Here is a 17,636-nt window from a genome sequence, read left to right on the forward strand (position 1 = left end):
AACAACAACAACACAGGAAGGCAGGAAGGGAAAGGGAGAAGAAAAGAAAGATAAAGAGGGAATGGGATACAGAGGAACTATAGCTGTGTGTATATAGGTGTAGGAGATAAAAAGAAACCAAAACAATCTGAATCTATGCATTGATAAATGAGGGATATTTCTTTCAAGAAAACTATCTGTATTTTTTTATAAATTAAAACTATGGCATAAATCATAAACCTGAGTTAAACTGTAACTGTTCAGAGTTTAAACAAATCTTGAGATCTCTTCCTTATCATTTCAAAGTGGCTGAGTAACCTCTGAAAGCCTAAGAGACTTGTTCTTCATGACTACTTCATTGTATAGGTTGCTATTGTCAGAATGTGCCATTGAGTTGAGCACAACTTATTGCAACAAGAGATGTGAAACCTGTCCCAGCCTATGATACCCTCTTCGTTGTTATACATTTGAAACCTTTGTGGCAGTCATTGTGTCAATAAATCTCCTTGAATATATTCCTTTCTTTCTCTGAATCTCCACCTTTCCAAGCATGATGTCTCTTTTCAAGGAAGAGCCTCTCCTGGCATCACACCCACAGTATATGAGACAAAGCGTCACCATCTTTAGCTTCAAGAAGCACACTGACTGCACTTTCCCCAAGACATATCTGTTTGTTCTTTTGACAGTCCATGATATTTTCAGTCATTTTTGTTATTCTTTCTGCTCTGATTAGTTGCAGACTATTTAAGAGAAATCTCAAGGCAACATATCCTAAATGTTAAATCTGCTGTATAAGTCCATAATTTCTAACATCAGTATCACCTCCTTGGTTCAGTTTACTAGGTCTTCTATGTTCCTTGGACTCAATGGTTCTCTGGAAGGTTCTTTAGTGGTTCAGACCTGCCAGGAGAATGATTCATGTTACTGTAGGTATGCAGGTCAATTTTGCAGAAAGTGATGAACAATGAATGGGCCAGGTTAGATACAGTTGTGGGGTTTATTAGGGAAATAGGTTGGGAAAAGGGAAAGGTCAAGAATATCACCCAATGTAGGTCCTGGTTTAGTGCAGCAGTCCCAGTAATTCAGTAGTTGAATTTACATGTTACAGTTCCTCAATTAGTGAAAATTTAGGTTAAGCTCAGCTATACAAATGTGCACTCCACTGTGGATCCATCATCCCCCACCTTCCACCATAGTTTGCTGTTGTTGTTCTTTTTGTTTTGTTGTTTGTTTTGCTTTCCCCCCTTGTCATGTGCCTTTGAATTGGATCTGCCTGGCATATGAGGAGATTCCCGCGCCCACTCCCAGCAGAACATCTGTTGAATTTGAACTGTGTAGCTTTGGGATTGCAGCACAGCTTCTTGTCACGAAGCCATCAGAGTTCCTTTGGCTCCATCTTTTGGATTGCTCTTGCTGCATCTTGCCACAGTCTCTACACAACAGTGTCACAGTTTCTTCATCCTCTTTTCACCACCATCTTTCACAGTGTGGAAAATGCTCTGTTGTATTGATCCCACCACTGTTGATGATTTATAAGACCATGTGTTCACAGTCAAGGTAGCTAGAGCTCTTGCCTCTAATAGGAGCTAATGCATTGGATAGAAAAGCCAATTCTCAAAGTTTCTGATACCATACATCACCTCCTGGATTTTCTATTTAGTATCTCTTATTATCTGAAGGATAAACCTTCCCTTTACCATCCTCTATATTCATGGAAGTATGTAAGCTAGTTGCTGTCCTTGTTATGTCTTAATACCCCCATTTTAGATAGTCAATTTCTGATTTTTTTCCAGTTTTATCCAGTACTCTGAGAAAACAATCATGTCTTTTTCTGTGAATAATCTTCTATTACAGTTGAAACTTTGAACACCCACAAATGTCTGTTCCAGAGCAAACTGTTAAATAATGATAATAAACACTAGCACACAGAACGAAACACCTTCTCTTCATCTGGTTGGGTTCTGGTCAATGCATCCCCAGCTATCTGTGGCTAGGTCCAAATGGGCATCAGCTGCAAACTCAGGAGTTAACACTTCTTCCTGTTTCATATTGTCTGATCCTTTCACTCAGCCTTAGCTACCCATGGGCTAAGTCAGCACATCAGGGATCCTCACGACCTCCTATTCCACAAACCAACAGGCCTTCTTCACTTATCCATTAATCATGCTAGGTGGACCGTGCTGAAGGAGCATGCCTAAGTGCAGCCTATCTCTTTTAATATTGAATATTTCTCACTTACACTCATCAAGAGGATCCGGGTGATCCCATGACTTGCCACCTTCCTTTAACATAAAGCCCTGGAAAGGGAGTTCTGATGCTTCCCACTTCCATTAATCAGGCAGACCTAAGTGATCACCATGAGTTAAGCATACTTATCAGCTTCCTTTAACATCAATTCCTGGGGAAGGGCTTCTGATGGGTATCAAGTAGTTACAAGTCAGCTTTCCCTTGTCATTCAGCAAGCAAAACCTTTAACTGTGGTTCCATCTCCAGGGTTCCTCTTGTGACACCTTGCCACAGTCACTTCACAGCAGTGCCAAAGTCTCATCCCCCTCTCTCCACCACTGTCTTTTGCAGTGTAAAAAGTGCTCTTTTACATTGGTCCCACAGCTATTGATGATTTTCAGAACCATGTGTCCACAGTTAAGGTAGCTAGAGACCATACCCTCAATGGGGGGCTTATGCAATGATTATTGTTGATTGCCTTTGAGTTGAGCATGATTCTTAGTGATCCTATGAACAAAAGGCCTGAAGCCTTTCTATAACTATCAACATTTATCAGGATTCATAGAGTTTTTGGGGTCATGTTTTATAGGAAGTGGATGCCACTCTTGCTTCCAAAACCTTTCCAGCAGTTCCCCGTGTCTGGGATGGAGGGCATTTTGCACCAGACCCTGGTCCCATGAACACAGTGCATTGCAATAGGCCCACCAATGGGGATGGTTGGGGACTGGCTATCCAGGGCCAACTGAGGCTGTGTGGTGCTGGTTAAAAAAGCCAATTTTAAGTGCTGGTTAGAAAAGCCAATATTTAAGTCAATGTTGCACATGAATACTTTTCACCAACACTACATCTCAAAGGAATCAATTCTCCTGTCATTCTAATTCAGTGTACAGCTCTCAAATGCATAACAGTTGATTTAAAAGCCCATGGCCTGAGTCAGGTGCACCTTAGTCTTCAAACTGAAATCATTACTCTCCAGTGTTTGGAGAGGTCCTTGATAGTAGGTTTGCCCAATACAATACATCTTCTGATATTCTGAGTGCTGGTACCAAAGGTTTTCATTATTTATCGAAGCAAGAGAAAATCATTGACAACTTCAGTTCTTTATTTATCATGATGTTATCTATTGGCCCATTGGTATGAACCTTTATATTTTTAATGTTGAGATGTAATCCATACCAAATGCTGTTGTCCTTGATCTTCTGTAGCAAACATTCTAAGTATTCCTGACTTTCAGGAAGAAAAGTTGTGTCATCTGCATAACGCAGGTTGTTGATGAGTCTTCCTACAATCCTGATGCCACATTCTTCTTCATGGAGTACAGCTCCTTGAATCATTTGCCTGAGGATACTAAAAGGAAAAAAAAAATTCTTCTAGATTCAATTCTCTGCCAGGGAGATCTCCCTAGGATATAGAATTAGTATCTAATTAAGAAATATCCACATACTCTTGGCTAAAAGACTTCATAGCGTCTGCTTAGTGGGGTTTCAGAATTGCTACAGGGCAGTGGGTTTTGTGTGACTCTCAAACATCCTAGTTCTTAATAGAATTTTTATCGTGGTTATGTTCCATCTCTGTCTATTGAGTGTAGAAAAGATCAGTTTACATTTCCAAGTGATTTAGAAGTGACTTTGTATCACTGAGAGATAATGAACTTTGATGAGGATGCCAAGTGGATGGGCCTTCAGGCTTTTTTCCTTGAGGAGGGCTTGAATGACAGCCATGTGTGGAAAGAAGCAAGCAAAAGAATGTTCTCAGAAGAGTTGAGTGTGGTATATATATTGATGCTCACCCAATGTTCCATCTGCTCCCCACATTTCCCAGCTGGAGCCTTGATTGTGTGGAACAGAGTTTCTTGCCAACCCTAGTGGGGCATCTAGTATTGAGGGGAAGGCATGAAATTGGAGCGAAAGACAAAAAAGTAGAAAAGTTGGAGCTGATTAAGAGAAATTTATTTCCTTTAACATTTATCTACAACCGCTATGAAATCTAACACTCACATGTGTAAAAATAATAACAGCTGACCTTTAGTGAACATTTTTATATTCTAGAAACTGTTCCAAGAGCTTTACCTGTATCACCTCATTTCTTTGTCACAATAGCTCTATGAATTGGAACTACTATTAATTATCCTGATTGTACAAATGAGAAAATGGAAATAGAACAAGGATGAGTGTCTGTTAAGTGAAATTCAGCTAGTAAGAGACAAAAGTGGTATAAATGTCTTCAAGCACAATCTAGAAGCCAAATTAGGTAAGATAAAAAACAAAACAACAAAACAAAACACAACTGAACAACACACAGCAAGTTTATTTTACCAGAAGGCTCTATCTTTATAATAATTTGTGCATTTTCCAAAATATGTGAAGAGAAGGACAAGAAGCACCAGAGATTGATTATCTTATTTGAAGCTTTATATAACTTACTCCAAATATTTGTCTATTTGTCTATCTGACCAGAATTTATTTGAGAGAGGAACTTCATGATGAAATTTTATAGATAGCTATTTTATATTTAATTCTTCTAAAAAGAATATTTCAACCATGATCTGTGTGAAATACACTTAGCTAAAATACATGCAAATACTTCATAAATAAAATTGTAACTTGAAATTACTGTTTGATATTATATATAAAATGAAAATCACTCACTCTCTCATTGCTATCTAATTGAAATCAACTTACTTCTGACTTTTCACTGGTTTCCAAGGTTGTAAATTTCCTGGGAGGAGACTGTCAATCTTTCTCTGGAGGAAGTGCTGGTTATATCTGAAGTGTCAGACAGATGAAACTTTTCGGTTGACATGCAACTTTCTACGGAATATCCTACATTAAAAATCAAACATACTTTGGTCATGTTCCTAGAGGGGCCAGGCCTTAGGGAAGGACATTATACTTGGAAGAGTAGCAGGTCACCGCAGGAAAGGAAGACCTTAGATGAGATGACTGTGGAAATGGCGGCAGGTGTTCCACAAATGGTAATATTGGCTCAGGATAGGGTAGGGTTTAGAGCTTTTGTTCATAGAATATGAGTTGTAGGTGACTTGAGGGCACATAACAACAACAAAACATGTTACTGTGTGAAGCAATCTCTTTACAATTTCTTAAAATAATATCTTTAAAGGAGGGGGGAAAGGTGACAATTTAAAGAACAAATTTGGTTTTTGTTTAAAAATTCATACATATTTTTTATGACTTTGATTATGTTTCCCCACAATATAACATCACTCATCTCACTTCCTCACTCTGTTTCTCATTTCCACTCATCCTTTCTTGCTAACTTTCTAATAAACTTGCCATTGAATCAGAACTGACAACAGAGTTAGGAAAGCCCTCTAGCAGTTATGTGAGACTGTCAGTCTTATGGGAAGAGGTTGTTCATCTTTCTCTAATTAGTGTCTCGTCGATTATTTCTTCAACCTTCTAATTTTTTATCCCCTTGGGGAAATGCAAGCCTACTGATTTTGAGTGTCTGACTGGTTTAAGACGTTACTATATTATTAGTATGTTATTTATTTTACAGATCTCTTAGTTTACTGAAAACTGAGCCAAGAGAGTGAATCCAGTTCCAGTCCTGGAGGATGAATAAGGACTGTAGTCTAGGGGATTCTAGCCGTCTCTATCCAACCAGTCAGATTGTTCTTATGTCTTTGAGTTTTGATGTTTATTTCTCTTGCATAATATCCAGAATCTCCTGTTGTAATCTATTTAAGATCAATTTGGGTCTCAAGGTCATGGAAGCAGAAATTAGTCCCTTGAACTTTGAACTAATTGCTTTTGTGCGTCTATGATTTTCTTTACTCTTTGGGAAGATGGGGAGAGAATAATAGTTGTATTTTAAAGAGCCACTCAGTTTTTAAGATCTCAGTTGCTCCTCTCTAAAGTAAGATGTAGAACATTGTACTTGTGGATTATGTTGTACCAATCACCTTTGTTATCTCTGTATGCTTTGGTACTAAGCAATTATTCCCTGTGACTCATTTCCTCAAGTGTCTGACTGTGGCTAATAAGTATTCATAATTTTGAGCTGTTATATTCATGGACATATTTAGAGCATATGTAAATACATATGTAGAAATTCTCTCTGTATATACATACATACATATTGATAAATATAGTCCCATTCTTCTTACCACATGTTCAGTTAGCGTGTCTTGATTCAAATTGAGTTTAATGTGCTATTCTTGGAATTTATTTTGTCTTAGTGCTACCAGGCTTATAAAAAACAAAACATAAAAACCCTGGTTACTGTTGAGTTGATTTCTTCTTACAGCAGTGCCATTTAGGTCAGTAAGGGTTGTGTTCCATAAGGTTTCCAATGTCTAATTTTTTGTAAGTATATTTCTAACTTTCTCTTCCAATGTGTTTCTAGGTGTACTTGAATCTCTGACATTTCGGTAGGAAGTTAAGTGCATTGTCTGCACCCGCTGAGCATTCTTTCTATTAAGCTATAAATACTATAAAAATAATTAGTATTTTTGTGTATTTAACTTGTTATAAAAACTAACATTATGCATTATGGATGAGATTTTTCTTTCCACTCAAAAATCAGATTTGGTTCTGATTCTGCTCTTGCAAAGTGAGGAAATGCAGAACACAGGGACACCTGAGTCCAGCCACAATTAACTTTACAAAGGGGAACCATCTCCATCAATAACATCCACAGTACCAAACAAATAGCTACAAGTTTAAACATGCTCCACCCCCAGCACCTACTTCTACTAATAATTCGGTCTGAAATTCATTACCAGTTGACTTACAGACTTGATTTTACTCACAGCTATGTGATTTGGTAAGGAAATGGGTTTGGGAGTGGGGGGGAGGCAAAGGATGTCACACAGTGAAAGTTCAAGTTTTAGTGAACAGCAATCCAAAGGCAGGTTAGCAGCAAGACCTAATTCTTCAATTAGTTCAGACAGCTTCTTAATCAACAAGTGAAAAATCCAGTTTCAGTATCGTAACACAGATACAAGAAGTATTTTCTTTCCTCAATCATCCAGCAAGCTTTATCTCATAGCAGTTACAAGTAGGCTCTTCCCTCCTCAACCAGTAAACAGAGCCTTTAACTCTGGCTCCATCTCCTGGGCTCCATCAGTGGGTGTGTCACTGCCAGCTCTTGAGAGTTGAGTTAGCTCTCTCTCTTATGTTGGCCTTACAGTTGTTGATGATGTTAGAGATGCTAATCAATGGATGAAACATGTCTTCGGAGTTGAGACAGCTGGAGACCATTCTTCCAGAGGAGGCTAAGGCAATGGATGATAAAAGTAATTGTCAATAGTCCTAACATAACAACTCTCCATTGAGTTACTGAGACTATAAATCTTAATTAGAGGAGACTACTCATCTTCGTACCTTGGTAAATTCAAACTTCTAGAGATGTGTGGCTTTTAGATTAGCAGAACAATGTGTTATGGGATATGTCACCAGAAGATCTCAGAACATTTATTTACATTTCTCTAAAAGTAAATTGTCTCAGCCTCCTCTGGAGGCAGGGTCTTAGCTTTCTCTGGAGGCATGATCTCCAACTGCCTCAACTACAAAGAAATGTTTCATCTACTGATCAGCCTCTCTAACATCATCAACAATTGTGAGGCCAGCATATGAGAGAGCTAACTCAACTAATGAGAGCTGGCACATAGCCTGATGGAACCTTGGAGATGGAGCGAGAATCAAAAGAGACTAAGATGATGGATCTCAAAGTAATAAAAATCAATATTGCTATATTATATGATATAAGATTTAAGGTCCAGTTTGGAGAGGTCATGTGTGAAGAGGTTGGATTCTGGAAGGTGTTGTTTGTTGTTGTTATGTGCCGTCGAGTCGTTTGCGACTCATAGCGACCCTATGCACAACAGCCCTAAACCCTCCTCTATCCTGCACCAACCTCACTGCCTCTGACACACCCATCCCCATTACCCCAGTCACTGAATCAATCCACTTCATAGAGGGTCTTCCCCTCCTGCGCTATCCCTCCACCCTCCCAAGCATGATGTCCCTCTCCAAGGACCTGTCTCTCCTTACAACATGTCCAAAGCATGTCAGACGAAGCCTGAGAATCCTTGCCTCCAAGGAGTAGGCTGGTTTAACCCTCTCCAGGATGAATCTGTTTGTTTTCTTGGCAGTCCATGGTACATTCAATACTCTTCTCCAGCACCACAGCTCAAAGGCATCAATTCTCCTTCTATCCTCCCTAGTCATTGTCCAACTCTCTGATGCATAACAAGTAATTGCAAAGACCATGGCCTGTATCAGGTGCACCTTAGTCTCCAGAGAGACACCGTTGCTCTTGAGTACTTTAGAGAGGTCCCTAACAGCAGACTTTCCCATCGCAATACGTTTTTTAATTTCCTGGCTGCTGGTGCCGAGAGTGTTGACTGTGGAGCTGAGCAAACTGAAGCTATGGACAATCTCAGCCTCTTCACCATCCATCCTGATGCTGTTCACTTGCTGTGTGTTCACTTGCTGCAAACTCCAACAAATAGAGAAGGCCCTTCAAGATACCAGCCTGCTCCCCTTGGATGGGGCAAAACCCACACCTTCCCTCTACTGCACATCATCTATTTTGGCCCGTTTCCCTTTCAGGGTAGAGCCCTTCGGCCTGTGGTTCTTAGACCAAAGAAATAAGGGAGATCATCAATAAGCAAAATCCTATAAAGACATCATTTGCAAGTAATACAAGAATGAAGTAAAAACCTTCCACTGAACTGTCCCATAGAGTAGATAAAAAAGGTACTATGTGTTTGAACATTGCTGACTTGCTACATTACGTGGGATTTCAAGTCAAGTGGAAGAGGTTGGGTGTATCTATGGCTTCTGGAGGACAATAGTCATCCCACTTTGGGAAGACATGAGGGGCACACCAATATACAGGCTCTCCCTTCACAAAACATTACCACGCCTCATGACATTATCTAGTTACAAAAAGCTAACGTCCTAAGAAAAGACTCACATAATGTCAAGAAAGCAGCAGTTTGCCTCAGTCATCATGAAAAAAAAATAAGTAAATAAATTAATGCTTTTCTTAAGAAAAAGATTCAATGAATACCCCAAATAGAGAAAGCCATAAGAAATATGTTAATATGGAGTTGATTGAACAGCTACAGAAGAAGATACAAACAGTGGAAGAAACAATGGACTAATAAGAGAGCAAATAGCCCAGAGACAATGATCCATAAGAAATATACTGACGAGGAGCAACTCGGACAGCTATGGGAAAAAATGCAAAAAATGGAAGAAAAAATTTATAGTATGGATAAAAAGGCACAAGAACTTAAAAAAAATCCTCGTAAGACAGAGAGGGTGAAGCCTACATATCACTAGAGAAAACAGAGAAACATAACGATGTAATCCAGAATATTAAGATCAAATTGGCAGAAGTATCGAATATGCTGGAGGGACAAAAAAAAAAGAGTTGAAGAAATGGAGTAGAGTCAGTGAGCTAGAAGGCAAGAGCCTCACTGGAAACATACTAGAAGAAAAATCAGAGATGAGATATAAAGAAAATGAAGAAAATAATAAAATCATTTGGGATGACATCAGAAGGAGCAACATACATATAATTGGAATTCCAGAACATTAGAGTGATAGGGAAGTCACTCAGAAAATTGTGAAAGAAGAACTAGAAGAAAATTTTCCAGGTATTGTGAAGAATGGGAAAATCATTATTCAAGAAGCATAGTGAACATGGAATAGGTTAGTCTCCAACCCACAAACACATCAAGATATATCACAGCCAAATTATCCAAAATAAAAAATAAAAATAGAATACTAAAAGCAGCACATAAAAACAGAAACACATACAAAGGAGAAACAATTAGACTGAGCTCTGATTTCTCAGCAGAGGTAGAAGACAATGAGATGGCATGTACAGAAAGTTGAAAAAAAACTAATGGCAGTCAAAGCTTTTCATACAATATGAAGAAGAAATAAGATACTTTGTAGGAAAGAAGGACCTTCAAGATTTTGTGAAAACAAGACCAAAACTACAATAAAATTTAAGTGCATTGCATCCACATAGAGATACCAAAGGAAAGTGGATAGGCCATGGTAACCAGAAGTAAGAGAGAGAGAGAGAAAAACAAATAAACAAACAAACAAAAACAACAACAACAAACCAAAAAACAACCCAGCAAAAAGGCAAAAGTAAAACCTGACCTGACAATAATTGCACTTAATGCTCATACTCTAAATGTGCTAATTAGGAGAAAAAGATAGCAGAATGGATTAAAAAAAAAAACCAAAACAACCCATCAATATGTTGCCTACAAGAGACATATCTATAAAGTGAAGAGAACGACAGACTGAAAATCAATGGCTGGATAAAAAAACTCCAAAAACAAAAACAACCCAAGCAAATGGCAATCAGAGAAAAGCAGGACTGGCAATACTAATCTCTGATAAAATAGACTTCAGAATGAAAACCATCATAAAAGCTAAGGCAGGGTATTACTTACTGATTGAGGGTACAAGAGATCAAGAAGACATAACCTCAGTCAACATCTATGCACCAAATGATAGATTTGCAAAATATAAAATAACAGTTAACAGAATTGAAGAAAGAAGTAAACAGTACCACAATAGTGGAGACTTCAACACACCACTATTACCAAAGGATAGGACAATTCAAATGAAGCTTAGCAAAGACGAAGATTTCTCAACTATACAATCAGCCAACTTGATCTTGTATTTAGGATAACGCACTCAGCTAAAATGCAGTTTGTTTTCTTCTCAAGTGTACATGGTACATTCTCCAGAATCAGGCATATATTAGGACACAAAGCAAGACTCAACAAATTAAAAAACAATGAAATTATACAAATTATCTTCTCAGACCAAAATGTCATAAGACTAGAACTTAACCACAGGAGGGTAAAGCTTACAAAGCTACCTATGTGGAAGCTAAATAACTCTCTGCTAGAACATAATTGAGTTATAAAATAAATAAAGAGTGAAATAAAAGAGTTTCTTGATACAAATGAAAATTTAAATACGACTTTCCAACACCTCTGGGATGCAGCTCAGGCAGTTTTCAGGGAGCAGTTCATAGCAATAGACACACACATAAAAAAAGGAAAAAGAAAAAAAAAATCAATGTTCCAACTCAACACCTTCATCAACTAGAAAAAGAACAAAAATGTAATCCTACAGCCTCTAGAAGAAAGGAAATGATAAGGACAGGAACTGAAATCAAGGAGATAGAGAACAGAAAAATTATTTGAACCATCAATAAGACCAGGAGCTGATTTTTTGTAAAATTGACAAACCATTGGAAAGCTTAACAAAAGGGAGAGGGGAAAGAGAAGAAAAAGATAACTTGATTAGGAAATTATCAAGTGACATCACTACAGAACAAGAAGAAATTAAATTGATAATATCAGAAAATTATGAAAAGCTATAATCTTTTAAATTTGAAAACCTAGAGGAAATGAACAAATTCCTTGACACTCAGGCCCAACCCAGATTCATTTAGACAGATGTAGAACACTTGAACAGACCCATCATAAAAGAACAAATAACCACACTACAACGAGATAAAGATAAACAATCCAACTGAAAAATTGGCACAGGATATAAACAGACACTTCACCAAAGAAGACATTCAGCTGGCCAACAAACACATGAAAAAATGTTCAAAATCTCTAGCTCAGAGATGCAAATCAAAACAACTATGAGATATAATCTCCCCCCAGTAAGAATAGCAAAATTTAACAGAACAGGAAACAACAAATGCTAGCAAACTTGTGGAGAGACTGGAACCCTTATTCACTGTTGGTGGAAGTGTAAAATGGTCCAACCACTATGCAATGCTGCATGGCACTTTCTCAAAAAGTTGCAAATAGAAATACCATTTGACCCAGTGATTCCTCTATTGGGAATATACCCCAAAGAAACCATAACTGCCATCCAACATATATATATATATACACACCCATGTTTATCACGGCTTTGTTCAAAATAGCAAAGAGTTGTAAACAATGTAAGTTCCCATCAACAAACAAATGGATAGAGAAGCTGTGGTATATTCATAGAATGAAATACTACGCTGCATTGAAAAATAAGGAACTCATGCAATATTATTCAAAATGGGTGAGCCTGGAGGAAATGATGCTGAGTGAAGTATCTCAGTTACAAAAGGACAAATACTGCATAGTGCCACTGTTGTAAAATGGGACCGACATTGGGTTTGGAGGAAGAATGAAAAAGATGGGATTCATAATGTATACTGCATTGAAACAAATGAGGGAGAAAATGGTTTAAAAGGGATATGTGATTAGGTATTATTGTAATGACAGGAGTGCAGAACTAAGGCTGCATAGTGGAGTGGGCCTGGGGGGAGGGATTGTAAAACAATGAAAAAAATTTTCTTTTACTTTTCAAAGAGAAGAGTGAACGGGTGCTGGGGCGGGGATGGAGAGGAAAACGCAACAATGAATGAGTGGAAATCCAAAATCTCTGTAAATTTCCATTAAAATTAATAATAAAAGAATAAAAAAGGACCAAAAAAAAAGAGAGAGGAAATAACCAGTTCATGAAAAGATTTCCCCATAAGGAAAGTCCAGGACCAGATGGCTTCACAGCTACTTAAATTATTCACAAAAATAGAAAAAGAACACTCCCAGTGACATTCAATGAAGCAAGCATACTGGAACCAGGCAAAGACATTACCAAGGAAAAAACCTATAGACCAATATTTCCCATGAATATAGATCCAAAAACTCTTAACAAAATCCTAGTGAAAAGAATACAAAAAATAATTCATCATGACTAAGTGGGATTCATTAACAGTTGTGTCAGGAAGGTTAAATATAAGAAAAACAATGTCATTAAAGCAAGGAACAAAAACAGTATGATCTTAGCAATTGATATAGAAAAATCATTTGATAAAATCCAACACCCGTTCCTGATAAAGACTCTCAGCAAAATAGGAATAGAAGAGAAATTTCTCAAAATAATGAATAGTATATATGCAAAACCAAGAACCCAAATCATTATCAATGGGGAAAGACTAAAAGTATTTTCCTGGTGAATAAAGACTAGGTAAGGGTGACCACTTTTGCCACTTCTATTCAATATTTTACTGGAAGTAGTTGCTGGGACAATACAACAAATGGTTATTGTTGTTGTTGTTGTTATGTGCTGTCAAGTCACCTGTGACTGATTAGCCTGTGTTCAACAACCCTAAACTCTGCTGTAGCCTGTGCCAATCTTATTGTCTCTGACACAACTGTCCCCATTACTCCAGTCACTGCATCATTCCATCTCATCCAGGGTCTTCCTCTCTTTCACTGTCCCTTCACCCTCTCCAAGGCCTGGTCCCTCCTTGCCACATGTTGAAAGTATGTCAGATGGAGCTTCAGAATCCTTGACTCCAAGGAGCAGCCTGGTATCTCCCTCTCTAGGACAAATCTGTTTGTTCTCCTAGCAGTTCATGATATATTCAATACTCTTCTCCAGCACCACAGCTCTAAGGCATCAATTCCACTTTTATCATCCCTAGTCATTGTCCAGCTTTCTGATGCATAGCAAGTAATTGCAAAGACTAAGGCCTAGATCAGACAAACCTTAGTCTCCAGACTGACATTGTTGCTCTTCAGTACTTTGGAGAGGTCTCTGACAGCAGACTTTCTCAATGCAATTAATCTTTTAATTTCCTGGCTGTTGGTACAAAGAGTGTTGATTGTGGATCCACACAAACTAAAGCTGTTAACAATCTCAAACACTTTAACATATATCTTCATGCTGCCAATCAGTTGAGTAGTGAGAATCTTTGTTTTCAGAACAGATTATTTGGGAGGCCGGGCTCTATGAGGAGAAATGTGGCATCAGGATTGGAAAAGACACATCAACAATCTGTGTTATGTGGATGACACAACCCTATTTGCTGAAACTGAGGAGGATGTGAAGTGCTTGCTGCTGGTCAAGTACTGCAGCCTTCAGTATAAATTGAAGCTCAACATCAAGAAAACATATGACAAGAGAAGGAAATATAAGGAATCCAGGTAGTCAAAGAGGTGGTTAAACTGTCGCTATATGTAGATGATATGACAGAATACACAGAAAACCCCAAAGATTCAACCAAAAAAGAGTTAGTAGACAAATTTAGTAGAGTGGTAGGATGTAAGATCAATATCCAAAAATCAGCTGGATTCCTCTACAAAGGGAACTCAGAGAAGGAAATCAAGAAAGCAATCCCATTTACAATAGCCAACTACAAATTGAGATACTTGGGAGTGAATCTAACTTGAATCACAAAAAACCTATACAAACAAACCCACAGAATATTTCTGTAAGACACAATAACAAACCTAAAGTAATGGAAAAATGAGACCTGTTCATAAGAAGATAGGATGACTCAATATTGTGAAAAAGACAATCCTACCAAACGCAACCTACATGTTCAAGGCAATCCAATACTAATACCAAATTAATTTTCTAAGAAGACTGAAAGGGAAATGGAAATATTTATTCAGAGAGGAAAGAGAATCCAAATTAGAAAAGTACTTCTGAAAAACAGAAATTAAGTGGGAGGCATAGCATTCCTTGACCTCAAAACTTACTACACAGCAGTAGTAACCATAACAACGTGGTACTGGTACAATGACAGGCACACAGGCCAGTGGAACAGAATTGAGAACCCAGATATGAACCCAACTATCTATGCTTGACTGATACTAGACAAGGAAATAAAACATGGAATAATGAGAACCTCTTTAACAAATGGTGCTGTTAAAATTTGATTGCTTCCTGCAGAAAGCTGAAACAGGATCCACATCTCACACCATACATAAAAACTAACTCAAGATGGATAAGAGACCTGGGACTAAAGCCTAAAACCATAAATTTAATCAAAGACAAACTGGATCAGGCTTAGATGGCCTACCCTATCTATGGTATAAAGAGACTGCCAAATAGTGTCAGAGATGCTTAATCTGGAGAGGATTAATTTAATAAATAGACTTTCTAAAAAGTAAATCCCCGTGCACATCAAAAACTTTTTCTAACAGAGTGAAAAAAAAACCTACTGATTGGAAAAAAACCCCCATTGTGCAATACTATTTCAGACAAGGGTCTCAATTCAATAGTTTATAGAATCCTATATGGCCTCCACAAGGAAAAGTGTGATAATACAATTACAAAATGGACAAAAGACATGAAACCCTATGTACAACAGAACACGCATAGTATGACATAAAGGGCAACTAAGTTTGGAACTACAAAGGAAGAGGAACAGTTGTAAGCAGACTCTAATGATTGGAATATGGAATGTGAGAACCATGAATGTAGGAAAATTAGATGTTGTTAAGGAGGAAATGGAATGCATAAATGTTGACATACTAGGCATTGGTGAGATGAGATGGACAGGCATGGGGCATTTTGAATCAGATGATCATATGATATACTACTCCAGAGATGAAAAAGTGAGGAAAAATGTGGTTGCTGTCATAGTTAGAAAAGCCATTTCTAGATCCATTTTGAAGTACAATATTGTGAAGGACAGGATGATATCCATACGCATACAAGGAACTCCAGTGAATACCACTATCATTCAGATATATGCTCCAACAACCAGAGCCAAAGAAGAGGAAATAGAATGCAATCAAGATGCAAAAGTTGGGAACAGAGAAGAAGAATCAGTAGTCAGAAAACATGGACTAGGAGACAGAAATGGAGCTGGAGATGGAATGATTGAATTTTGCACAATCAATGACTTATTCATCGCAAACACATTTTTTAAGAGACACAAACGCAGCTTATACACATGGATCTCACCTGATGTTATGCATAGGATTCAGATTGATTACATCTGCGGAAGGAACTGCTGGAGAAGCTCAATATCAGCCCTGAAACCTATATGCCTGGAGCCGATTGTGAAACAGACCACCAACTTCTCATATGCAAGTTCAAGCTGAAGCTGAGGAAAATGAAACAGAATCCACGGGAACCAAAATATAACTGAGTCTATCCCACCTGAATGTCAGAACCACCTCAAGAACAGTTTTGAGGCCTTGAACATGAATGAGCGAAGACGAGATGAGTTGTGGGAGGATATCAAGGATATCATCCAAGAAGAGTGCAAATGTTTACTACAAAGACAGAAGAGGAAGAAAAGACCGAAATGGATGTCAGAAGAAACTCTGAAGATTGCACTGGAGTGCAGAGAAGCCAAAGCACAAGGAAGAATTCAAGATACTAAAGAGCTGAGCAGAAGATTTCAAAAGGCAGCACGGGATGACAAAGTAAAATATTACAGTGAAATGTGCAAGGAGCTCGAGTCAGAAAACCGAAAGTGTCAAACTCGCTCAGCATTTCTTAAGCTGAAGGAACTGAAGAACAAATTCAAACCTCGAGTTGCTATAAGGAAGGATGCTTTAGGCAGAGTATTAAATGACCCAGGAAATATAAAAAAAAAAGATGGAAAGAATATACTTAGTCATTGTATCAAAAGGAATTGGCAGACACAGAAGAATTTTATGAAACAACATATGAGCAAGAGCCTATGGTGATGAAGGAAGAAGTTCAAGCTGCTTTGAAGGAAATAGCAAAAAATAAGGCCCCAGGAATAGATGGTATACCAATTAAAGTATTCCAGATAACAGATGCTGCCTTGGAAGTGCTCACCAAGTTGTGCCAAGAAATCTGGAGAACAACCACTTGGCCAACTGACTGGAAGAGATCTATATTTGTTCCCATTCCAAAGAAAGGTGACCCAACAGAGTGTGGAAACTACATAACAATATAGTTGATTTCACATGCAAGCAAAATTCTGCTGAAGATTATAAAAAAATCCTGTAACAACACATCAGCAGAGAACTGCCAGAAGTGTAGGCTGGGTTTAGAAGGGGTTGTGGTCTAGGGATATTGTAGCTAATGTTTGATGGTTCCTGGCTAAAAGCAGGGAGTACCAGAGGAATGTCTATCTGCGCTTCATTGATTATGCAAAGGTGTTTGACTGTGTGGACCATAACACTGTGGCTGACTCTGAGAAGAATGGGAATCACAGAACACTTGATCATGCTAATGCGAAACTTATACTTGAACCAAGAAGCAGTTGTCAGAACAGAGCAAGGAAACACTGTATGGTTCAAAATTGGGAAAGGCGTATGACAGGGATGTGACTTGTCTCCATATCTTTTCAACCTGTATGCAGAACAGATCATCTGGGAAGCTGGGCTTTATGAGGAGAATTGTGGCATCGGGATTGGTGGAAGATCTATCAACAGTCTGCGTTATACAGATGCCACAACCCTGCTTGCTGAAACTGAGTAGGACTGAAGCGCTTACTACTGAGGGTCAGGGACTGCAGCCTTCAATATGGATTGAGGCTTGATGTGAATAAGAGAAAGATTCTCACCACTGGACCAATTGACAGCATCAGGATGGATGGTGAAGAGATTGAGATTGTTCACAGCTTTAGTCTGCTTGGCTCCACAGTCA

Source organism: Elephantulus edwardii, unplaced genomic scaffold, assembly GCF_000299155.1.
Source record: "Elephantulus edwardii isolate Elephantulus edwardi_28Jun2011 unplaced genomic scaffold, EleEdw1.0 scaffold00156, whole genome shotgun sequence".
Taxonomy (NCBI): Eukaryota; Metazoa; Chordata; class Mammalia; order Macroscelidea; family Macroscelididae; genus Elephantulus; species Elephantulus edwardii.